Here is a 27,011-nt window from a genome sequence, read left to right on the forward strand (position 1 = left end):
CATTGCTGAGAAGAGCTCAGGACATTTCTTTGCCTTTCCTGGAAACTTATTGAGCCCCTACCCAGGCCTCTGATACACAGTTATTAGCTGCATGCTTGTGCAGAATGAAAATAGTAAGGGAAATGGGGAACAGATGGGATATTTCATGGAAGCACAGCTTTATCAAATGCACAACAGGAAGAGGGGAAAAAAGAGAAAGGGGAAGAATGAAGAGAAATGAAGAGTACTGAAATAAGAACTGAAAGAACTGGCTCTGAACTCCAGGCTCTCTTGCTTCCCACCTGTGTGACCTTGGACAAAATTAATGATACCAGAGTTGCCAACCTTGGGTACAAGTATCCCCAAGAGCCACAAGAAGCTTGTCAAGGGAATATTTGTCAAGTAACTATATTATCCTTTGGAAATTAATCTATTTTACTTGTATAAATATGTATGATAAATTCTAGAATGTATTTATTACCTTTCTTATCAAAGAGGGTGTATAAGAAAGTTTAATCAAAGTCTAAGAAAGCAGGGACCTAAAAAAGTCAGGAAACTATGACTTAAATTCTCTGGGACTCAATTCCCTCATTTATCAGAGGATTCAAAAAGATTGTCTTTCTAAATCCCAAGACTGAATTTCCCATTTCAGATGCAAATTAAGATACTAGTCAGCACCTGTCTCACTGCCCATAGTTTAAAGCAGCCAGGCCTACAATATCAGGTATTAGACTAAGTAAAGATATGATAGTTTCCTCTTACCAAAAAGGAATATAGGAGTGAAAGAAATGTATGTATTTCACCTTCTCCATTCTCATTTCAGCTACCTTTGTCTGGACTTCAACACCTCCCATTGGAAAGAAACAGTTTCCTAACTAACTCTAGGCTTTCTCCCATCCAATCTATATACTACCAGTTTAATCTTTCCAAAGCTCAGCCCTGAGAAATAATTCTTCCAATGTTCAGAGTCTGTTGGTGTTACTCCTCTACTGGAATCACTTTGATAGGTACAATCATCAAAAGTAGCAGTTCTCACACTTTTTGATCATGGGACCCCTTGACATTCTAAAATGACTGAAGGCCCTAAAGAGCTTTTGTTTAGGTAGGTTATATCTATTGATATTTATCACATTAGAAATGAAATCATCTTTCATATAATGATAAAAATGGTTTTGACCTTATGGGCCTCTTGAAAAAATCTTGAGGACACCCAGAGGTATCAGGACCATACTTTGAGAACTGTTGGTGTAAGCCATATAGTCTGGCTTTCTCAACCTGACATAGATTGAGTTACCAATGCTAATTATGAACAAACTTACAAAATAAGGTCATGGATGAGACACCCCCTGAAGTATAGTAGGACTTTCCCTTCAACATCTTCTCAGGGGCCACTTAAAAACCCTTGACTTTATAGAAAATCTAGCTCTCAACTGATCAAAACATGGGCTGATAATATCAGGCTCATATGGAAAACTGTATCAAGTCAAGCCTTATTCAAGTTACAAATACTGAGTGCCCTTTTGGACTTGCTATTTCTAAGAAATGACCTACCAGGTGTGACTGGAAAAAGAAAGCACATCTGTATGTACTGCAGATGCAAACAGATTGCTCCAGATTGCCTCTGGGGAATGATAGATAGAGTCAGTGAAGGGTGAATTTCAGAAGAACATCTGATTAAAAACACATCAGTAAGAGAAATCTGGCTATGTGGGTCATGCTCCTCAAGCCATAAACACTGATCTTAGCAAGTGCCTCTTTTCCTGCCTGATAATCACACAGTTCTTCCCTTGCTCCTCCTTCACCTACATTTATGCACTGAGTTTGCATTTGACATTGTGTATCCCATGTCCTCTAATGCTTAATTCCCCTCACCCCTATAACACTTTCTTGCTTGACAGCTTTCTTCTGTCTCCAAAGAGATCCTTGCAAAAGGAAGTTCATCTTTTTACATTTAGTGCCTGTTTTTCAATCTGTATTTTCATACCAGCTGGGTGTCCCCCAATTAGGTCAGTGAGTCAATCCTTCCTTGCAAAGTCCCTGTGCAGAGAGTGATCATTGCCAGATGAGAAAACAGTAATCTGCCCAAGATTCCCCAGAGAGAGAGGGGGTGGGGGGAGAGACACAATAATATGCCAAGGTCATCCAGAGAGAGTGAGCGACTAGATGGCATAATGAATTAAAACAGCGATGGTTTGGGAGTGAGAGGATTTGGGTTGAAATGTCAACTCTAATGCTTACTACCTATGTAACCTTTGGCAAGTCACTTTAGGTTTCTGGGTCTTCATTTCCCTATCCATAAAATGAAGGGATGGGCCTAAATGGCCTCTTAGATCCCTTTCAATTCCAGATCTATGATCTTATCCCCCGAAGCAGTGGACTGGAAGGCCGGATACCTGGGTTCTAATTGTGACTCTATTACCAACTATATGACAACAGCTAACTCACTTTCCTTCTCTGGGTTCTAATTGTTCCTTCTGTACAATGAAGAGATTGGATGAGATAGTCTTTGAAGGCTGCCCCAGCTCTAATACTCTATAGTTTAAGGCACCTTCCCCCTTAACATTGTGTTGTAACATGCTATCCCTTCCATCCCTTAACATGCTATATTATAGCATCCTGTGACTCTATGAGTGGCACAGGAGCATTCAAATTCAAAGCTTTATGTCTTTCACATTTCTTTTGGCCAGAATTTTCACCGGGCACCAGTCCTTAGACACAAAGCCCTTCTCACCACCAACTCTCCCACCACCAACCCTCTATCACTGACTCCCAGGGAGTCTGAGACTGGACTCTTCTGGTTCCCCATCATCTTCAAGAGATGAAATCAAAATAAAAATAGCATTGGATTAAGAATCAGGTCATCTGGGTTCAAATCCCAATTCTGCTAACCTTGTATGTGAAACTGAGTGAGTGACTTCTGTGTTTCACAGTCTTCATCTCTACAATAAAGGGGTTGGACTCAGTGGGCTCTGTTGTTTCTTCCTGGTTGAGGCTCTCTTTTCTATATCCCAATATGTTTCAATGATTCTCCTAGCTATGAGACCAAATGTTATAATGTCACTTCCTTCTAATATGGAATATTGGTACAGTGGGAGAAGCAATGGATTTGGAGTCAGACAACTTGGGTTTGAATCCCAGTTCTGTCACTTGCCACCTGTGTGACCTTGGGCAAGTCCCTTCACCATCTTGAGTCTTAGTTTCCTCATCTATAAAATGAAGGGGTTGAGGTTGATGGCCTCTATGGTCCCTTACAGTTTGAAATCTCTTATGCTTCTATATACAATTCTATGTATCTAAAACTTGTTAAAATCAGCAAGAATTCCAGCAACTTCTTGGATTCAGGTACTAACCAGATGGCAGCCTAATCTCTGGCAACAAGCAGAACTCGGAATGCAAGGAGGACCCTTAACCCCTGTCTCATTGAATATTCACACACACATCTGATTTTGCTTGCGTGCTGGAAAGGGAGAAGTCCCTCTACAGAAAACCTTTCCAGACTGTTCGTCTCCTAAGTACACTTGATAACAATTCAAGAACGGAAAACAACATTGCTCTCAGAACTTGGGTTCAACTTGGGTCTCATTTCCTTCCTCCTCAACTTCTTCATAAAAACGAGTGCTGGTTTGTCCAGTGCTGGAGTGTGTTAACTACTCCAGTGACTATAGAACCTTCCTTTCTGGGGGGAGATGTGGAGAAGAAAATAGTTTCTCCAACTTGCAGGAGATCATCTAAGTGTCATTCTATACAAAGTTAAGAAAAATAAGCCAAACCATTTCATTTCTCCATTTTTGATTTCATTTTTATCAATTAACAAAAATCCATTTCCTTTCCCTTTCTCTTCCCCCCTCATTAAATAAGAAAACCCCCTATAACATTTATAACAAATATGAATAGTCAAGCAAAATTAATTCCTGTATTGACCATGTCCAAATATAGATAAAAAGGCAGATAGGTAGATAGATATTTAGAGATACAGACATAGACATAAATATATACGCAGAGTAATTTTTCAAAGTTCTTTCCTGTTCTAAGGTTCTAGGTTGCTCTTGACCTCTGCTCAGTTTCTGCACCTTATTTTGTAATCACCTGATATAATTATCATTAAAAAAAATTCAAGACTAAGGTGAAAAAACTAAGGGGATGCCCATCAATTAAGGAATGGCTGGACATGATGGATTAGTATTTTGTTATAACAAATGAGGAAATAAATGATTTAAAAAAGACATGGAAAAAAATGAATTGATTTGGAGTGAAGTGAGCAGAAGCAGAAGAACAATTTTAACTATTAGCATGGATACTGTAAAAATGCACAATTTAGAGGAATTGTATAAACTGATGAATTAAATGAGCAGAATTAGATCAATTTTTAATAACACCAGCACTGAAAAAACAAACTTCTTTGAAAGCTTTAAGAATTATGATCAATACAATTATCATTCATGATTCCAAGGTATTCATGATAAACATGCATAAGGTGATGGATTTAGTAAAATGAGACAAATATAGTATGTATGCGTATATATATATATATGTGTGTGTGTATGTAATATATATATATATCCATTTAGTAAATTTGTTTTATTTGACTATGAATATTTGTTACAAGAAATTTGTTTTTTTTCTTTCTTTTTTCCTAATTGAGTGGGGATGGGAGGGAGAGAAAATAGACTTCTTTTAATTTTCAAAAATAATAGAGAGGTAAGGGTGTTACAGATATAAAATACTGCTTATACTTTCAGATGAGGTCACTGTATTAATTTTACTTAATGGTTTTACTTTGTTACAAGAGACCTCTCATCAAGTGGGAATAATCTGTAAATGTTTGTAATGTAAAAGCAAAACATCATTAAAACTTAAAAATAATTCATCACATTTATCATTCTGAGTGTTTAAATCCCTTACTAAGTGGTTAACAAGAAGCAGTGGTTAGAGAATTGGACTTAGAGATAGGAAAGAGCACCTGGGTTAGAAATGGCTTCAGTTCCTAACTGTGATACCTTGGGCAAGTCATTTAATCTCTCTTCATCTCAGTTTACTTCCCTGTAAACTGAGGATAATAATAGCATCTATGTCATAGGGCTGTTGTGATGATCAGATGGGACAGGATCTGTAAGGTGCGGGGAGCAGCTAAATGTGGAGCTGGAAAGTGAAAGATGGCAGTAGCAAAAGGTGGTTCCTAGGATTGGGGCAGAACCCTTGTTGGGGCACCAGGAAAACTTTGAGAGAAAGGAAATGTGGTGGTCAAATGGCAACAGAGTAAAGAGCATATTCTACCCAGTCAGGTTGAGTGGAATTAAACAATACCCCTTGAGGAAACCAAGAAATGGGGAGGAGGCAGGCAGGGAGGTTTTCATGGAGAGACTGAGACTGTCATGGTGGAATAAGGGACTCAGAAAAGCAAGAGAGGCAGAGCTTTTACAGTGCAGTCCTATTGGGCAACACCAAGAAAAAGGCAAAGGTGAGAGGGCTGAGCATGAGAAAAGCAGAAGACAAATAGTAGAGGCAGGGAACCAGGAGAGGGGCAAAACCTTCATGGTATAGTAAGAGAGGAAGTAAAGGGGAGAGAGAAGAGGAAGAACCTGCAGATGTAAGTTAGGTATAGGCACACTGGGCAACCTTAAGAAGGGGGTAAGGTACAACTCTGATGCTAATTCTTCAGATCCCTTGTGATCAGAAGAGGACTGGGAGGTAATGGAATGGAGGCAGTGAGGAACCCTCCTCCTCCCAAAAAAAAAAAAATAGCACCCTAGAGCAAAACCCAAGTTGTCCTATTCTATTAAAGCTCAGTTTTGTCCTGAACAGGTTACAACTGGAGTATCATCTTCAATTTTGGGTATTACATTTTAGGGAAGAAATTGATAAACTGAACAGTATCCAGAAGGCAATCAAGATTTTAAGAATTGAGGATGCTTAGCTTTTAAAAGAAAATAGGGCGGGTTGGGGGCAAGTGAAAGAGAAGTTAAGTATGATAGCTTTTTAAAAGTATTTGAATTACTGTCCCCTAGAAGAAGATTAGACTTGATCTGTCTGGACCTATTAGGAACAATTTGTAGAAGTTGGAGAAAAAGGAGGAGGAGGAGGGAGAGAGGAAAAAGAAGGAGGAGGAGAAGGAGGGGAAAGAGAAGAGGGAGCTAACATTTACCTAGAGCAGAGTTCTCATACTTACTTGGCCTACCACCCTCTTTTCAAAAAGAAAAAATTACTCAGCTGCCCCCTGGAAATCTGCATTCTTTAACACTTTATTTTTTCAATTTGCATAATTTCAAAAAATATAAAATATTTCTTAAGAAATGACACATCTTAAATTAAATAATTTATTGTAAATTTCAGGTTTTTTCCTGCATTGAAATTTTGATGACACAATATTGTGTCATGTAACCATATAGTATAGTATTGTAAACAAGTCATTACATGCACATATCCCTGCTGATGCATGCTAGATTATATGTTGGCCTGCCAGCACTTGCTTGTTAAGACCTGTCTTCAGACTTGACCACTGATCAGTTATAACTTGCATTTTGTGTGCTTATTAGAAAATAATGTAATCACTATGACATTAACTCTGTTACACAACAGATGAAACATGTACAGTTTTTCAAAATTTTCTTCTCTTCTCTTCTTTCCTTATGCTTCTACTGCCCCCTTATTTTATTCAACCAAATTGCACCTCGATTGCATCTGAGGCTACTACCATCTCCCTGGATTGTTCCAGCACCCCACATTGGGCGGTATCACTCACTTTAGAAATCTCTCATCTAGAGCTTTAAGATTTTTTTAAAGAGCTTTACATATGTTATCTCATTTGATCCTCATAACAACCCTCTGAGGTAAGTGCTGTTATTATAACCCTATTTTAAAGATGAGAAAATTTAGACACAAAGAGGTTAAGTCACATGTTGAAAGGTCACACATCCAGTAAGTATCTAAGGTAGGATTTGAACTCAGATTTTACTGATTCCAAGTCTAACATACTATGAACTACGTCACTTAGCTGCCTGGGTATGGGTTGGATTAGCTGGTGTCTGAGGTACCTTTCAACTGTTCTATGAAAGAAGGAATTAGAGACTTCTCAAACCAAACTAGGTCAATTCTCTGCCCCCTATGTTTAATCCCTTCCTCTGGCCTAAAGTAAGATGTAGTTTTGAAAAGCAAGAAGAAACAATTCAGCAAATGTTTTCTCCATTACAGATGGAGCAGAAACCAAGAAAAAAAATAGATAGGAGATGTATCAGATTTGCAACAATAACAATAAAACAAAAGTTAAAAGTAGCTATAGTTAAATAGAGATGGAAACCCCAGGTCAACCTAAATCTTTTTTTAATTAAAAGTGAGGGAGGTTTTCAAAGTCCTATTTCAACCCCCTTCTAGTGTAACAACAGTGAGACAAGGATGTTTATGCTACTTGGCTGGGAGTCAGGAGACTTGAAATTTATGTGGGTCCTGGCTGTGTGTTGGGAAAACTCTCAGGTTGGATAATAGCAAATAAAAGAAGAATTCAGGTCTTCTTTCTTTTGAAAAATTCTTAAATCCATCTTCCTAACCCCCATAGCCTATAGCTCAATTCTCCATTCTGCATCCTCTTATCGTTTTCCTCACTTTGAACCCTTCAACTGCCCTCTGGTAGGGGCATGACATACTTAAAAGATCTCTAGATCTGGATTTGGAATAAAAAAAATTAAAGGATTATTAGTTTATAACTGGAAGGAACCTTAGAGACCATCTAACACCACCCCCACCCCCTCATTTTATAGTTGAGGGACTGAGGCCCAAAGAGGTTTAGTGAATTGCCTAAGGTCTCACAGACAATAAATGTCAAAGATGGGATTTGAACTTAGGAACTCTGGCTCTACATCTAGTGCCTTTGTTCAGATCCTAGCTCTTTCACATATGTGAACTTAAGCAAGTTGCAACTAAGTGACTCGGTGGATGGAACACTGGGCCTGACGTCAGGAAGACCTGAGTTCAAATCTGGTCTCAGACAAAAAGCTGTGTGACCCTGGGCAAGTCACTTAACCCCTATTTGTCTTAATCCACTAGAGAAGGAAATTCCAAACCACTCCAGCATCTTTGCTAAGAAAACCCCATGGACAGTATGGTCCATGGAGACATGAAGAACGGGACACAACTGAACAACAAGGCTAGTTGCTTTACTTCACTAAGCCTAAGTTTTCTCATTTCTTAAATGAAAAGAACTGATTACATAACTTCTCAGGACCTTTCAAAGCATTTCCATCAAAATAGGCTAAAATCAAAAGGTTATATCACTGGAGAAAGAAAACTCATTTATCCAGAACCTGATTCCTACTATCTATAATAGACTCAGCATCAAAGAACCCAGATTATAACTAATTCTGTTCCTATTATACAAAGTAACCTTGAGCAAGTCACTCTATACCTTTTTGGGCCTCAGTTTCCTCCTCTGTAAAGTGATTAGATAGAAGGGGGTCCCTTCAATAAAGTGATCACCCTTCACTGATTATTTTTTATCCCAATTTTTCCTTCCTTCGTTCACGGTTTTATGCAATTGCCACCAGAGGGCGCAAGTGATACAATCCTAAAATCCCAGATTGAGAATGAGGAGGGATCTTAAAAGATCATCCAAATTTACAACCTGCTGATAATAACTTTCTCAGGTTATGAAACCATAAAAAACCATATGAAAACCATAAAATAGACTCTGGAGATCAGCCAGTTCAATTCCCTTATTTTACAGATGAGGAAACTGAGACCAAAAGAGCCATGCCCCAGTGAAAAGTCAGCATTTACACCCAGGTGTTCTGACAGTGGTCTCCCCATTACACCAAGGCTCAGATGGTAGTCCCATCTATGAGTGTTCTCAAGTCATGAACATGGATTTGTTCCTGTCCAAATAGACTTTCTCTGCACTTTTTCTCTGTGAACAATTGCCTAATTTGGGAGATAACATATTTTTTCATGGCACCATAAAATTCAGCATAGGCTTTGGACTCAGAAGACATGGTCTTGAAACCTGCTTCTGGTTCTCTTTGGCCCTAAGTCTTTTCCTGTTTTGTAGCTTCATTTTTTTTTATCTGTGATATGGGAAAAATAATACCTGCACTACTTACCTCACAGAAGGCTGTCTGTAAACTGCAAAGAGTTATAGAAACATATGCCATTATTGTTGCATGTGAGTACATACATGTATTGCATGCATATAGTATAATATAAGGTTCTTGAAGGCTGAGATGAACTCATTTTATTTAATAATCTTTCCCTTTCCCCTAGAACATTGTTTTGTCCATAGTAGGCACTAAATGCATGTTTGTTGAATATTTGTTGACTATAATAAACACGTGTACATTTATACAATATACATTCATGTACATACACTTATATATTCATGTTTACAATTCCAGTACAGCTGATCTACAGTCTCCACTAATCTGTAAATATCCACTCATTACACACACATACACATACACACACACAAACACAATTATCCAAAGTTACATGTGAACTCAACATAAGAACTCATACTTAGCCACAATCACATAATAGTCCCCACACAGATTCACACACACACACACACACATGCACACACACACACAAACTCACACACACAAAAAAGTACTCATTCACACAGAGGCTCTTGTGTCTTTGAAATTCTATGATCTAAAGTGTGAATGAGTTTCTCAGATCCCTTTCCCTGAAGACAAAGTCCTATTTTGGTTATCAGACCTTAGGATTTAGATATAATCATACTGTTCAAAGGTATATTTGGTTTTGCCACATCTTACATTCACAGCAGGCTCATCACATATTGTGATGTGATAACACCTTTTTGAAGGCATAAAATTTTAATTAAACAAATCATTAGCTTTGAGAATAGAAATGTATGCAAGAACACAATTCACATATCTGTTAATTGCTCTTCCCTGCTGTGGATATTAACCTTAGCCTGTAACTGATACACAGAAACCCTTATTCCCAAGAAAGTGTCTCTTCAACAAAGATACAATCTTCAAATTCACCATCACAGTGAACAGAAAACATTAATTTTCCTATTGAACAAATTTACATTTATACCAATGCTTTCTACCCTCTGTTCACAACACAGCAATAGTCCAGACCTTGACAGTCATAGACTATGCTTTACAGGGATCTCAACTGGTCTGTCATACCAATATGATCATTTACAAACCTTTAGAGCTGGAAGAGAACTTTGAGGTTATCTAGAACTTGTATTCTTTTGGCATAGAAAACTGTGACACAGAGAATGGAAGGGACTTGCTCAAGGTAACACAGTTATTGAGAATCACGCCAAATAGGCAGAGAGATCTAGGTGGCACAGGAGATACGGCCTGGAATAAGGAAGATATGAGTTAAAATCCAGTTTCACTAATTATCTGCGTGACCCTGGGCAAATCACTTAGCCACTATCTGCTTCAATTTCCTCTATTGTTATAAAGTGGCTTTTAATAGCACCTACCTTCCAAAGTTGTTGTGAGGATTAAATTATACATACATATCTATCTATACACATATAAATTATATATACATACATATCTATCTATATACATGCATACTATGTAGATACATCTATATCTAGATATAATGCGTATAGTATATATAATGTATGTGAATGTATGTGTGTACATGTGTATCACATAGTGTAGTGTCTGGAACATATTAAGTGCTTAATAAATGCTTGTATCCTTCCTACTCAAAATGAAATCTCTTTCACCTAGTCTTTGGTTTTTTTGGGGGGGGGGTAGGCAGTAGGGTTAAGTGACTTGTCCAGGGTCACACAGCTTGTAAGTGTAACGTGTCTGAGGCCAAATTTGAACTCCAATCCTCCTGAATCCAGGACCGGTGCTCTATCCACTGTGCCACCTAGCTGCCCCTCATCTAGTTTTTTCAATGCACTCTGCATTTTCATCCATAAAGAGACTCTCTTTTTTAGTTAGGGATCCTCTGAATTACTTGGTCCACCATTTCAATCTCTAAGTCAATGATTTATCTCTTTGATTTATAACTCTCTAGGGTTTCTCTTGGTATATCATTACATCTTCCAAACAGAATTGATTTTTATCACTTGCCAAATGTACATACATATAACATGTGTATCTGTATGTGTGTGTGTGTGTATACACACACACACACATACAGGGATATATATGTGCATGTGACCTTATCTAGGACTAAATAGTAACATAACTGAGTTTCAAACCCAAGTCTCCTGATTAAAAATCTTGTACTCTGTTTATTTTACCATGCTACTGCTCTGCTATCTTCCAAATGATGCCATTAGCCAAAAAGTAGTAGGGAAAGTATGACAACAGGAATAAACCCATTTTCCTGAGTAGAAAAAAATGTCATCTATACCACACACACACACACACACACACACACACATTATCAGGTATCAGAGTTCAGACTTTGGACACTACAAATGACCATCACATACTCAACCTTAACCCTTCTTAGAAGGAGTATGACAACCACTAAATTAATCAAGGAAGATATCTAGCACAGCTGGGACTCTGGTATCTCCTCTCCTTTGACTAATCTGTTATCACAAGGGCCTCTTAATCCCGACTATACCTACAAAATTGAACCACACCACTCAGGCTGACATTCAAGGCTTTCCACAGTCTCGTCCTGTTTCCATCATGATCTTGCACTGTCCCACAACAGGGATCTTTCACTCAATGTATCAACCTCTCTATAGTCATTTGAACACTCCAAGCTTTTGTATTAACTATTAATGTTATACCTTTCTTTCTGCTACTGATTAGCCTCTTCTCTTGACACATACACACTCAGAAGGACCATCTCTTTCCTTTCTGACTTGCCAATTCTTACCTATCTTTCAATGCCCAGTTCAAATCCACCTCTTCAGGAAGATCAGTGATTTCTTGGACCCCTGAGTTCCCATGGCAAGTTAATGTCACACTCTATTGGCAATAATAAGGATAATAGCAAGCATTCATAGAACTTCTAAATGTTTATGAAGTACTTTACAAATATTATCTTATCTGATCCTCATAAAAAGTGTGTTATTATATATTATAGGTGTTATTATTGTTAACATTTTACATTAGAGGAAATTGAGGCAAATAGAGGTTAAGTGACTTGCTTAGTATCACACAGCTAGTAAATATCTGATTCAGGATTTGAACTCAGGTCTTCCTGATTCTAAGTCTACCCCTTTTACCACTGTACCATCTAGCTTCCTCTTAGTATTTAACACAGTATTTCCGGTGTTGTAGATAGTGGACTCACTGGATTATTAGCTTTTAGTGGGCAAAGACTGTGTCTTATATTTCTTTTGTAATTCACTTAATGCTTGGTAGAGCAGAGACAGATGCTAGATAAATACTTGTTTCCTATAAGCACTGTAAGTGGCACATATTTGTTTTTGTGAAGAGTTTTAATGAAAAGGAATTTAATTTTATTTTGTTTTGAGAATTTTTTTGAAAATTTTATAACACCTATTGAGATAATTAAGTCTGCCCCTTTACCCTTGTAGGGCAATGAAACCTTAGCTGGGAATTGATGTTTTAGGTAGTGTTATTTACTATGGGCACAACCTGACAACAAAAATCCCAAAGATATCCCAAGGGTTCTTTCCTGCAATCAACACCATCACCACAACAACCATCATTGTGATAATATAACATGTTTTGACTCTCTAGTGTTATGTTTCCTGATATACCTCCACATGATAGTCTCATTTTTTATTTCACAGTATCAAAAGAACCTCCACTAATGTCCTTCTCTGATGCCTCAAGGTAGTCTGCAAGTGACCATACCTTCTCAATGCCTAAGTCATCAAAAAACAAGCTCTGGGAGGTTCTACCAAACTAGAGAGGCTTTGAAATATGGATCTGCCAACAGATGTTATGCCTGAATTTGGTGGACCAATCTAAATTAATTTTGGAGAGACTCATCACCCAAGTGCTCACTGTCAGGTGACATTTTTTCCCTATCCACAACAACTCATGAAATAATCCACTAAGGCAAAGGGAGGGAACTTATCTGCATTTATAAAGATGGTGCCCACACCAATAAAGTAATAGAAACTTGAAGAACCATAAAATGAAAGTAGTATATTTACAACTTATGTGACCTTGGTTACAATTCTGTGAGCATTAATTTACCCATCAGTAAAATGGAAGTAAACATACTTGCACTATCTAACTCATGGGATCATGATATAAGCATATATGGTGAACATTAAAGTCCTATATGGTACATATCACTTGTGTCTCACTGTGCAAGTCATTTAACTTTTCTGGGACTATTTCTTCATATGTGAAATACAGAACTTGGATTAAATGATCTTAAACAATCTTTCCATATCTAAATATGTGATGCTATTTAACTAACTGTTCCTTGATTTTGAGTCCTAAATTTGAATTTTGATTGTAAAGTTCTTGAGGGAAAGGAACATGTGACTAACTTCTCTTACACTCTCTTTCTTATAAGAAATACTCCCCTGAGGACCGTCCTTCTTGTAGTCACTGAGGAATTATTTTCCCCCAGTCAACTGAATTCAGATATAATAAGATAAAAATATTTGAACTGAGAAGTCTTTATGTTCTCTTCTCAGCTTTTGAACCAAGATCTTATCTATGTTCTCCCAAGGAAGCCTAACCTTCAAACTGCTGATAACATCCTGCTCCTCCTGACCTATCCCTACAACATTTTGTGTCTTCTCTCAATACCACTTCTTCTGTAAGATATCCTGGGATTTCTACTCTTTGAGTTCATCGAGGAAAACTCTGGGAGGTTAAACATACATGTAGCCCCTTCCCTCAACGTACCACTTACTACAACTCAGAATGACTTTACCAAGCATCTTCCTAATCAGCCTCCAAGGAATACTGACTAGTGGTTTGAGTGAAAACCTGAGATCTGGAAGTTCTTGGCACTAGCCCGTATCATCTTGTGACCAAATGACTTCACCGTTATCATCAAGGTGTGAACATATATGCTAAACTGAGATTCCCCAACAAGACCTTATGAAACTCATGGACTATTTTAGGAGGCTTTTAAGTCATTAGGTAGACAGTGTCAGGAATGTGAGTTATTCATGTTTCACCAATAGGACAACAGCAACAATAACAGCAAAAGGAAAAGTAAAAAATAAATAGATGCCCTTTCAAAGGTTCCATCGTAATACCTGGCTCCCTATCCCTTTAAGATGAACTACTTTCCCATATAAGTAGACTGCTCATGTTAAGGCTGGAAATGGGATTAAGAGCTCAGAAGAACATAAAGCTGGTCTATAATTTGCAGTGACAGGGCTACTGCTATAGAAAATGTGGCTCCCATGCTTGAGAATTAGGGGAGTACTGGAAAGTTCAGGAACTTAGGGAGGTCACCTGAAAAGTGAGAGTGTTTAGCCTTGAGGGGAAAAAGACTTATGAGGGAAACACACACACACTCACACACTCACACACACACACACACACACACACACACACACCTGGAATAACTCTGCCATATTTCACTTCAATTTTTCTGGTTGTATCTCAAGTGATAGAGATCATCCACTGTCCTTAAACCTTTGTTTAAATTTATGTTCTATTCTAGTTATTCTCAGAATCTGATCTTGGAACCCTGAGAGTCCCTGAGACTTTTTCAGGGGGTCTGTGAAGTCAGATTTTTAATAATAATATTAAGATATTTTAATTTTCAATATGGTAAAAAAGCATTAGACATAACCTATATAAACAAAAGCTTTCTGTGTGTGTTGAGGGGGAGGGGATTCTCAATAACTTTTAATAGTGTAAAGGAGTCCTGAGACCAAAAAGGTTGAGAACTACTGTTTTATTCTATATCATTATTCCTCCCCTACCTCCAACCTCCCCCCCAAAAAATAAAGGCTCATTAAGGATAGTCTGAGAAAAAAATAGTTTACTCCAAGGAGCATTTTAGAGAATTAACTACTAGAAAATGCCTGAATCTCTGGAGATAGGATCGGAAAGTACACTGAATCAGTAGCTTCAAGTGCTCCTAAATTTACCATTTTTCCACTTCTCTGCACCAGTATTCCAGGCACACAAGCAGAAAAGAACACTACTTCTCACATTACTTGGTTCTGTCAAATAGTACCTTATAAAAGTGGGGAGGTTTTCTTTTATAAAACATAGCAACATCCCCTGCAGTGCCCTTTCCCCTCTTATCAATCTTCCCTCTCAGTCCCTAAGTATCCCTGGGTTTTGAGAAGTACCTCTTCTTTACATCTTCTGATAAACAGAATTACCCTACTGGGTTAAGGATTTAGATGTGCTTCCAATCCTGAGAGTGAGGGAGGTGGGAGAAGGATTGTAATTTTAAAAAAGGACTGCATGGAGTCCAAATGAATGGTTCTCAGCATGCTATTATGAAGTAGGGATGTATTTGGAGATAGAGGACCTAGGCATGATTCCCAAGTCTATTGTTTACCACCTGTGGGACCTTGGGCTAGAAAGTCATCTGAGCTACAAGTTTCCATATCTGTAATAATAAAAGGGTTAGAATAGAGGATGTGTAAGGTCTCTTCTATTTCTAAATTTTATGACCTTAATTCAAAGGAAAGGGTTAATTATAATTGAAAGAACACTGATTTTGGAATCAAAAGAATTGGGTCTAAATTCTGACTCTGCTATTTACTTCCTATGTGACCTTGACATTTTTTTAGGTCTTCAGTTTATTAATCTGTAAAATAAGATAGTTCTGATAGATATTCTCTAAACTTTCTCCTAGCTCAAAAATTCTATTGAGCTTTAATGATGGAGATTCAATCACCAATGCCAAAGATCATAGGAACATCAATTTGGAACTGTTGGGCAGTTTCCTAGGTACCCCTCAAACATGACCATATAGAAAAACAACTACTCCAGCCCAACTATCAAGAAATGGAAAGAGGGCTGACCAAAAAAAAAGTGGGTTACTCATTTTCACCCAGAGTATTATGTTCAAAGTGCCACTAACTAGTCTCTGCATGACTCCATCCTGTTTATATGCATTCAAAATACAATTCTTTATGATGCCATTCAGCTCTTATCCACCTCTGGTCATTTATGCCCTTCCTCTTTTGCCATGGGCATTTTGTCTTTTTTGTAATGCCAGGTTCAAAGGTAGTAACCAGGTATATACTGGAGGTACCAGGATCATATTATTACATACCTGAGCAGATTAATCTATTTCCTATCTCTCCCAAACTCTCTTAAACATACACAAGTACCTATTTTCTTTTTTAACGACTCCTGAGCATTGGGCAGACATTTTTTATAGTGCTATGCAAGGCTCCTTGTAGGTCTTTTTCCTCCAAGGCTCCTATAAACCCAAAGCCCATCAACCTCTAGGAGAAATTTAGGGTATCCTCTCCACCACGTAAAATGCCTTGTACTTACTTAAGGTCGATGTTTCTGTCACAGGACCTTGCAGTCCTTGGCAATTTTGCTGAGACTTCTCCAGCTTTTGTGAACCTACACCCACCCCTGGCTTCTACTGATTCATGAGATGTTCTTCCTCCAAGCTGGTAATACCTAGGGCTCAGGTCTGAAGATAGATTGCCTATAATGGTTCTGCTTTTAATTAGTTTTCTTCAGAGAAGAAATCACAAACTGGCTATGCTTGTCTTTTTATGGCAAAATCAACCTCTCATCTATAACGCCATTGCTCCCATGAACCTTCATGAACCATCATTCCTCATAGGGATTTCCACAGGCTCATCAACAGAGCTTCTGAAAATCCAAATAAATTATGTCCTGGGAAACTCTTAGGGCTGTGGTTGGCTTAACCCTTGTGAAGGGTTCGAACTGCTCAGACATGCCATTTGCAGGGAGTCCTGCTGCTCTGACCTTTGCAGCTTACACAGAGAAGTGGCATCTCGATCTTGTTAATTGCCATATGAATCTACCTCTGCAGCCCTGGGGGAGATAGTCTCTCTATGGTTCCCAGGATCACTCCTGTGTTTTCATACAAAGCAGGGCACTGGGTGAGACAGCCCCCTGCTCTTTGAAAACTGGTACTGTTCACAAGTAGATATTTTATATGCTCATCTGGACCTCCACTGCTTTGTGTTTTATTCCCTTCTGACTCCTCAAATGGATACCATCCAGGTCCCATAATTTACTGCCCTTCAGTTTCTTACGCCACATCTTCACTCAATGTATTCTCCTTACGGCCACTTACAATCTCCAAAAGAAAGTTCCCTTGAGAGAAAAATTTCCTCTTTCCTCTCAGATGAAAATAATTAATTTAAATTCTCCTCAGCCTCATTATCCTCTTTAATTTTCTCCTTTGCCCCCCAGTAGCTCAGAGGACGTATAGATACCTAAGCAGCTTTCGCAGAGATGGCATGCTCCAGACTGTCCTGGATTGCATCATGGAGTTGGCCTGCCCTCAGGACAATAACAAGACACCCCTAGTAATATTCATCTTACTACTGAAATCAATCCTTATCCCTTTCTTTAGTGGAAGCTTTCACTCTTTCGTGACCTAACCCTTACAGTGGCAGTTATAGCATAGGAGATCATAGGATTTAGAATGGGAAGGGATACTAAGGATTTTCTGGTCCAAATTCATTTTGTAGATGAGCAAAATGAGGCCCAGAGAGAAAAAAGTAATTTGCCTCAATTCACACAGTGAGCAATGGAACTGTGATTTCAATCGAATCTTTTGGCTCCAAATTCATTGTACTTTCTGTAGTATTGCACTGAGTGCCCTCCATACCGTGGTGCTTTTCCTAACGCCTTTTTTCCTATAAATTTTTCAACAGTTTTAATTTTTCAGAATTCCCCCTAAAAATATAATTCTGTCATTTCACATTTAACCTCTTCCATTTATGCATCTCCTCTACTTCACTCCCTCCCCCTCCAAAGTCCTTTCCCATCTATTTTTCACAACAGTGAGGAAGTTGTTATAAAGTGGATAAAGCACTGGACTTGGCATAAGGGGGCTTGTATTCTAACCCCAGGATCATAATTAGCTAGCTGTGTTGCCCTTACACAAAAGACATCCCTTCTCTGGGCTTCAGGTTCTGTCTCTATAAAATAAGGTCCCTAAACTAAATCAGGGATTTTTAAACTGGGATCTATGAACTTAGACAGATAGATAGAAATGAATAGATAATTTTGCATGTGTGCAATGTATGTACATTCTATTTGTAATCCTATGTATTTTATCTTATACATTTAAAAGCATTCTGAGAAAGGGTCTCCTGGCTTCTCCACACTGCCAAAGGGGTCCATAACATAAAAAAAGGTTAAGAATCAACAGATTACACGAATCAGGGTCTGAGTGCTTGTGAGAGTCATGCCCAAAAGAAAAGAGAAGGATTTCCACGTGGACAAGAATGTGGCTGACACGAACCTTGGTACACAGCTTTATCATTGGCGTTCTCAGCGCTTCATACCTGAAGCAGCTCAGCATGGCCTTGTCCTTGGCTTCCTAGGGATACATACAACTATAAGGGCATACGGAGACATAAAGGAAATGACACACATAGACATGATCACTCCAAAACTTCAATACTGTCCCCTAAACTGATATCTGACTCTCTTGTTTGCCCTCCACTCAAAATATTCTATATGCTACAATCGCGGCACAATGATGTAGCCTATACAAACAGCGACCCAGAGGTTCTGACTCTCCTTGATTTTATCTACTGCAGAAAATAAACCTTGGAGTAGAAAAGATGTTGCTGTCTTTCTTAGCATTATTGACAGAAATTTTTAACTTCCTACCTGTACCATCAGCTGTACTGTTCCTTTGATTATAGTAAAAAAAAATACATAGTATAATTTCTGAGGTCCTTCCCAACTTCAAAATTCTACAAATCTGAAGTAGGTAATTAATTTATTATTATCCCCACTTGACAAAGGAAGAAACTGAACCTGGGAGAAGAGAAATGACTTACCAAAGGTTTCTAAGCTGTAAGTCCAATATGTATATTGTGATTCTTAGTCCAACACTCTTACAATAAGAATTCACTATTCTCTTTAAAGTCAATGAGAATGCTTGTTTGAGCCATTTCAAAATGGTTCTAATAGATATCCATACTGATTTTCACCTTCAGTGACAGTGACCCTCTAGGCCTTGCTACAGTATAGAACAGCAATCTCAAAGTATGTTTGGGGGAAAACCTGTGAGTCCCTGAGACCCTTCTGAGGAAGAAATCCTTCACTTTCATAATACTGGATTTTGAATTTCGAGTATGGTAAATATCAACTGATATGACCTACATAAGCAAAAAATTCTTTGGGGGATCCTCAATTATCTTAAAGATTGTAAAAGGTCCTGAGACCAAAAAGTTTGAGAATCACTTGTACAACAAACAGGTTTACAGAGGGAAAACAACTTGCCCAAGGTAAAATACAGAGGAAACATATGCATCCCAGATTAGAGGGCTGCCAGGAAGGGGTGAAACTAGATGATTTCTAAATCCTATCATTTTAGAACCCTATCAGATAAGATCTCACTCTCTAGAGAGAAACCACAGCTTAGCAACCAAGAGGGTTTTCATCTTCTAATATGAATACTTCTGTGAGCCTTCTGGATTAACCTTAGATGCCTCTCCATCAACCTCAAACATAGCAATGCAACTACCTCCCCAATAACAACCTGGTTTAATACCTACAATGTCAGGGGTATTAGAAATGACAAAGTGAATTGCCTGAGTCCATGCAAATATGTCATCAATCCTCACATCACACAGTTGTGGTCTCCAGAGCTTCCTACTTGAATATGTAGGTAGAATTTAAGCAGATTAGTTTCTTTTTTAATTATAGCATAGATGAATAAAGAGAGGTGAGGAAACCAAGGTTCCAATACTAGATGTGCAATGGATTTTCTGTGTAAACCATTAACATTGTGCTTCTTTTCCCCTACCTATGACAAGGGAAAATAAAATTCCCAACATCTATCCCTGTCCATCTCTAGGTGGATGAATAAGGTAATAAATATTATACATTCTCATCAACATAAATATATATATATATATATACACATCTATCTATCTATCTATCTATGTATGTTTCTCATTTCCCTAGATGTGAGAAAATGTCTCTTTTTTAAAATCTATCTCTAATACTATATTTCCAGATTATATTCCCCAACCTCTACTTTCTCTGCCTTTACAATTTACCATCTCCAATTCTCTCCCTTCACTTCTCTAAATTCTCCTTTTTGGTTTAGATTTTAATATCCCTAGATTCACAAAGAAAGTGACTAAAATGTTCTATAGCCTTTGATACAGAAATCCCACTGCTAGTCATATACCTAAAGAAGTTGATGATAAAAGGAAAGGCCTCCCATACATCAAAATATTCAAAACAGCAAGTTTTTTATGGTAGCAAAAAACTGGAAACAAAATAGATGTCCATCAACAGGGAATGGCTAAATAAATTATGGTGCATGAACATAAGCAATGGTACCCATGACAAATAAAGAGAAACATGGAATAACTTAAATTAACTGATGAAAAGTAAAGTGAACAGAATCAGGAAAACAATACACACAATAACTACAAAAATATAAACTGAAAGAATAACAAGAACAAAACAACCAAAACTGAATTCTGTAAAATTATAATGACTGTTTAGCCTCTGAGAAGAGAAAGGAGAAGATATCTCCTCCTGCTCATTTGCAGAAAGGACCTCTTGGATGTTGAATACTGCACTAATATGTTAACTTTGTGGATTTTTTTTCTTTCTTCTTTTTTGTCATATATATATATGTATATACATATATATGTATATATATATGCTTTCTGAGAGAGAGGTTGGTGAGAAAGAGTGGAAAATGTAAGTGATGTAAAGACAAAAGATATCAATAAACTTGTTTATTAGAATTGAGTATTTCTAGAAATGTTAATATTAAGGAACTTGGTGCTGGATCCTTCTAAAGGTGAAACATTAGAATAACTCTTTAGGATGGCAGGGGAAAAAAGACTAATATGATGCAATTCTGTCAGGGAAATTTGCTGCTAAACTTGCAATTATCTCCCTTCTGCTTTGGGGTCAGGAGGATCTCTTAAGAAGCCTTGGTTCTCACCAACTTAGATTTTTCTCCTATTTAGAAGCATAATCAGTCACTTATTTCAGTGGTCATAAGAATGTAGGTGGATGAAGCACAAAAACCATCACCCTGGATAATGGTCATCAAAAATCATCATGTTGGTCCATATAGATGAGGATTATGTCTCTGATGAGGCCATCATTACATGGATTTGGAGACAGCATGGTAAGGATAGTGATTATAACAATCTGGTGTGTGGAACTCAGTTCTGGAAACTATACTTTGAGAATAACATCGACAAACACAGGATCATCCAGAAGGAGGCTACAGTGTTGAAAGGTATTGAAAACCAGTCATATGAAAAAGTGTTAAAGAAATTGAAACATTTAACATGGAGAATAATATATGGGGGAGGGGGTGGGGGAGGCAGGTAGACAGGAAGAGGGTCATAGAGCTTTCTTCAAGGATCTTATAGAAATCATAATTTTATGGAATTTTATAGAAAATAAAGCAGATTTACTCTAGGTGTCTCCAGAGGGCAGAACTAGGACCAAGGGGCAGAAGTCACCGAGCAAAATGTTGGGTCAATAAAAAGAACTTTCTAATAATTAGAGTCTTCAAAAAATGAAATAGAATGCTTTCTTAGATCTTTTGTTGTAAGCTTTGTTAGAACTCTCTACAATTGGAAGTGTTCAATCAGAGGCTCTATTACTGTATTTCACAGATTCTCTTTAAGGACTTACACATTGGTTGGGAGGTTGTACTAGATTGTTTCTCCCAATCCTAAGATTCTCTGATGCTGGTTTTTCCATACTATAATCACAGGATTAATGGTGTCCCCCCAAATATTCTTAACTTTCTTTTAACACTACATGGTGGATCCATAATATTTGAATTTCTCTAAATCTATGTAGAATGATATATGTATATGTTATGTATATGTACATATATATAATATATTATCATGCGAAGTTGGCATACAAGGCATAATATTAAAGCAATAGTAGTTTGTCATCAAGTAATGGCATGGCAATTGTCAAAAGAAGAAAGTCAACAGTGTAGGCTAGATTTATACTTAGGAAAGAGCAGTATACCTCTGAGCTTTATTATTGCTCCCCTCTCTAATGAGCTGTCCAGTTCTAAATCTATGATCTTGTTTCCAAAGCAATTATAGAATTATAGACTGTCTAAGCTGGAAGGAACCTTAGAACATCCAATATTAGAACAGAAGGACCCTTATAATATAAAATGTTAGAAATGAAAGCTACCTTATACAAAGGATGTCCTAGATGGAAGAGCCCTTAGAATATTAAATTTCAGAACTTGCAGGGACCTTTTGAATTTGAATGTCAGAGCTGGAGGAAATGTTGAAGCATAAAATAATAGAACTGGAAGGGGTCTTTAGAATATAGAACAAAAAATGTGAGAGCCATAAAGGGTCTAATAGCGTAAAGATAGGAGTTACCTTAGAACATAGAATTTCAGAACTTGAAGGGAATTAATTTAACTCAATTATTTTATAGATTGAAAAAACAGAGGTGCCTACAGGGAACATAAGTTAACAATGACCTCACAGATGATAAATACAACAATCAGGACTCACACTCAAGACTTTTGACTCCTAGTCCAATCCTTTCACCACTTTACTAGACTCCCTAACTCCCAGAAATTGAGAAAAACCACAACTAAAAATAAAACAACAAACAAAAACCCTTGTGTGTTTAAGGTCCCTTTAGAAGGTAAATCCTTTGTCTCTTTGGTCTTTACCTGAAATTCTAGAGGACAATTTTAGATGATACCAAAAGAGAGAAGCTCATTGGGTTCTGATGGTACTGCCCTAAACCTATTCCAGCCAGGACCAGCCTGTCTAAACTCAGTAGGGTCCCAACAGCTGAATCCTAGCTGGTATTTCCCTTAGTGGTTCAAGTGGAGTCAGAGCTCCCCCTTCTGGGAGCCAAAGCACCCTCAATCCTCAAAAAAAAATGTTAAGAGGTTCTGTTGGCAGAAGGGACACAAACAACCCCCCCAAACACACATCACCCTCCCCCCCAGGAAGATTTTCTAGCATCTTTCTCCAAGAGGAATGGAAACGAGAGGCCATCTCTGTCCTACAAATCCCCCAAAGACTCTTCATAATTAGCTCTTTCCCCAGGCTAGAGACTTGCCTTTCTAATAAGAAAAAGGCAGAATATGTGAGTCCTTGCTGATGGAAAATACTTGTTTCTTTTTGGGAGGAGGCAGTAGTTGCCTCAAATTCTCAAGGGACTAAAATGGCAGGGATATATGCTTCAATGTTCCCTTCTATACAAGCTTTTGGGAAGGACCCTGACTAATGGGGGAAATAGGTTTGCTTGGAAACGTACAACCATTTACATATCTATATCTTTATAGCTCTATCTATCTATCTATCACATAAACAAATATTGCTTTCTGAAATTAACAGACCAGGATTAGGCTGTACAGAGGGCTTGTTGTACTTCAGTCAGCCTTTCTAGGGTAGGTATGGATTGTGTTTTTGGTGGGAGAGAATTGTCCCAAGATATTGTGTATACATGTGTGATTATGTACATATGTATGAATATGTGAATTGTGAGTAATGGATAGTAATGTGTGTATATATATTAGCATGTTTATGTGTGTGTATACATGACCACTTGAGTCTGTGCATATTGAATACATTTTATGTGCCTCTATTAGTGACCGTGTTCGAATCATATAAATGCCAGCATGACTCTTTGAGGATCTTAAGACGATGCATGTGTATGTTTATGAGTATGCATAAGATGAGGGTGTAATCCCTCTGGGGACAAGTGTTCTAATTGGAGTACTTCACACTTGATAGGTCTTTGCAATAAGAAGTCTGAGAGGTCAGTGGAAAGACTTCATTGGAAAAATGGCTTGAATCAAGGAGAGGGAGGGTGCCCTAAAGTGTCTAAATAACCAAGCACCTAGAAATGAAAAATCTCAAACACTTTCATCTAATAACATCATTTTCTCACCTCCCCCTTCTCCTAATGTCCTGGAGCTCCTCTTTGAAATAGGCTTCTTAGAGCAAGTGACACATTTCCTCTAGACCATATGAGGGGTTTCTGAGGTGGGAGGCTTGGTCTCCAGTGAGCTGACTTCTGCTGTTTGCATGTGCCTGCATGTAACACAGGCACCCACACATGCTAGGGTAGACTCCTGCAAACACATGTTCTCTTTTAACTCTCACTGAAGGAAGGGGGAGAAAGGCATCAATCCCAAGCAAGCTCAGGGGATTTGCCTCCCCAAACAGTGGGTAGCTAGACCCATGGCTGCCCCTTAGTCACTTCCCATAGATTGTCACTGTATTTGTGCCACTGTTTTGTACAAAGCCTCTCAGTGTGTTATAATGGATAGGCCACTAGATTTGGAGTCAGAAGGCTTAGGTTTGAATCCTTGCTCTGTCATTCATTATCCGTGTGACCTTGGCCAAGTAACTTCTGTTCTAGACCTTAGCTTCCTCATCTAAAAGATGAGGGACTGGGCTCAGTGATCTCTAAGTCCCTTCCAACTCTTATTCCTATTATGCTATCATCCTACATTGGTAGAGTAACAGCTGCTGAGTCTGGAAGACATGAAAAGAGTCGTAAAACCCAGTGTGGGCACCTTTTCTGCTGAGTGGCAGAAAACCAGGAATCAAATCCTTAGGCAGCCCCCAAGGCTATGCCAGTAGCTATTCAATGGTCAAGAGACTTACTGAGCTCCAGACCCTGAGCAGGTAGGTGGCTAGGAGCAGGCAAGGGCTGGGCCTAGAGTTTGAAGTAAGAGGACAATGTTCCTAAAAAAAAAACAACCTTCAAGTGGCCTCAATGCCCTTCTTAGTAATCTTATAGTGAATTAAGAAATCCAGAGCAACTGAGTCAATTATCAACAAGCTCAGGCCTCCACCACCCACCTATCCTCAGCCTCTCTCTTATCCTTTACAGCAATTCTTCTTCAGCATGAAAAAATAAAACTGTCCTCTCATCTTCCACGTACAGCTCCCTAACTTCAATATAGAGACCCTCAGATCAGGAAAGAGGGAAAGGATTCTGATTCTGTTCATACACATGCCTCCTTTTAGCCCCGTATCCCTTTGGGAATCAGGCAGGAGGGGAGGAGTGCACAGAGCAAATTGAAACCCTGAGTCTAGACCTCCAAAGGAGTCCAGCTTAAAGGAACACTCCCCATCTCCATCCCTTTCCCCAGGCTTCCCAATTTAAAAAAAACCTGTCAGAATCCCCTTAGTGAAAGTAATTGGGGAGAAGGGTGACTGCCTCCCTAGAAGGAACCCTAGAAAACTTGGCCTGCATCTTCTCCCAAGCCAAGACAGGTGACCCTGCTGTTCTTGCCCCAGGAGGAGGAACCTCTTATCTGTAGACTGGACAAGTCCCAGACTGAGAGCTCTACCCCCACCCATCTCTTTCCAGCCTCATCCTCTCTACCCTACCCAGTTTCTCTGAATTCCCATCAGGGTCCAAAGCATTCAGCCCAGTATGGGATTTAAAGTGACAGCGGCTCATTTTTCTCCCCAGCTCCTATGTCCCTAGCCCAAATCAAATGGTGGGTTAAGTGCAGAGGGCACCAGATCCATCTGAGATATTTTTTTCCTTGTATCCTTGTAATCCACATTTGGATTAAAAGGAGAGTTTGCGCTCCTCCTCCCTACACCCCCAAATCCCCTCAGCCCCCAAAGGGCGTCCACAAAGCTTTCCTGATGGCTACGTGATCCTATGGTCCAAATCCCTATGCGTGTAGACGCAAATTAAAAGCAGTCATATACACACACAGCATAGCCAGCACACAATACATACAAACACACAACACATAACAAAAACACAACCACACATCACACACGAACACACGACACAAATGCACAGCCCAGACACTCAACGCACGCAAATTCACCACACTAACACACAACACACATCTCCAGACCTTAAGTAGGTTACAGGACCTCTAGTCTCCCCTCTTTGGCCCCCACCCTCCTTACACACTTTCTCAAAGCTGCATTTAACTCTTCACTCCCCGACGCTATGAGGAGACCCCAGTAGGTCGGAGCTTCTTCACAGCTCGCCCAGCCAGCGGGGGCCTTGGAACAGCGGAGAGAGAGAGGAAAGGCGACCCAAGGGGAGAACTGAAAGGCGAGCCACGATAGTGATCGTTCCCCCTACACCTCCAATGCGGTCGGGGGCCGAGACGGCCACCCCCAATCCCCCTGGCACGGCTCCCACCTTACCTGATCTCAATGTCCCTCACGGGCCGGGAGCTGTACGCGGGTGGCTTTTATTCGGCTCGGGGGGAACTTAGAAGAGACGTGTGTCCGGCGCGCATACTGGGGGCCGTGCTGCGACTGCAGGGGTAGGGATACCTGGATGCTAGCAATCCTTTTCATACTCAGCTTTCAAGTCCCCTTCCGTGATCCAAATGGCCGGCATCTAGGGAGGCTGCACAGCCGGGCTCAGCACAGTCTTTCCGGGGTCCCCAGGTCTTTCAGTCTTCCTGTTACCCTCCCGCTCTCCCTCACTAGCTGTCTTGCTCCCACTCTGATTCCCTGGTTTGCTTCTAGCCGATCCACCCGTAGCTCGCAGCTCGCAGCTCGCAGCCCGCAGCCGTGGGCACAGGAGCGCGGCGGGCCGAGAATGGAGAGGGGCAGGTCCAAAGGAGACGCGTTCTCCCGGCGGGGAGCCGCGGAGGCTGGGCTACGCGGGGGGAGGAGGGACTTCAACGGCGACGGGCGGAAACGAATGGGAGGCGGAGAGGGAGGAGGAGTCCAGCTAGGGGACTTTATTCTAAGGAGGGTTTTGTGCATCATTAGCAAGAGGAGGAGGGGAGCGAGGCGAAGCGGAGGAGGGATGGCTGCCGAGGAACTAGGGAGAAGCCATGCGGGAAAGGGGAAAGGGTGGGTCCCAGAAGAGTGACTGTGTGCGTACGTGTGTGTGTGTGTGTGTGTGTGTGTGTGTGTGTGTGTGTGTGCCGCGCTCGCCTGCGCCTGGGGAAGATGCTTCCGTGTGAGAGCATGTGTATGAGTGTGTGTGTGTGTTGGGGTTGGG

At 39.4% G+C, this 27,011-nt stretch overlaps 1 protein-coding gene across 1 annotated transcript in view; it reads right to left on the reverse strand.

The window, feature by feature from the left end:
* The window catches only part of LOC114047136 (BMP/retinoic acid-inducible neural-specific protein 1), a 168,211-nt gene extending 141,657 nt beyond the window's left edge, over positions 1–26,554 (reverse strand). Inside the window, exon 1 of the mRNA XM_027867891.1 lies at positions 26,198–26,554. The gene's annotated coding sequence lies outside the window, so the exon portion shown is untranslated. The remainder of the gene's footprint in view (positions 1–26,197) is intronic.
* Between the last annotated feature and the right edge of the window lie 457 nt (positions 26,555–27,011).

Source organism: Vombatus ursinus, unplaced genomic scaffold, assembly GCF_900497805.2.
Source record: "Vombatus ursinus unplaced genomic scaffold, bare-nosed wombat genome assembly UNPS02014786.1, whole genome shotgun sequence".
Classification (NCBI taxonomy): Eukaryota; Metazoa; Chordata; class Mammalia; order Diprotodontia; family Vombatidae; genus Vombatus; species Vombatus ursinus.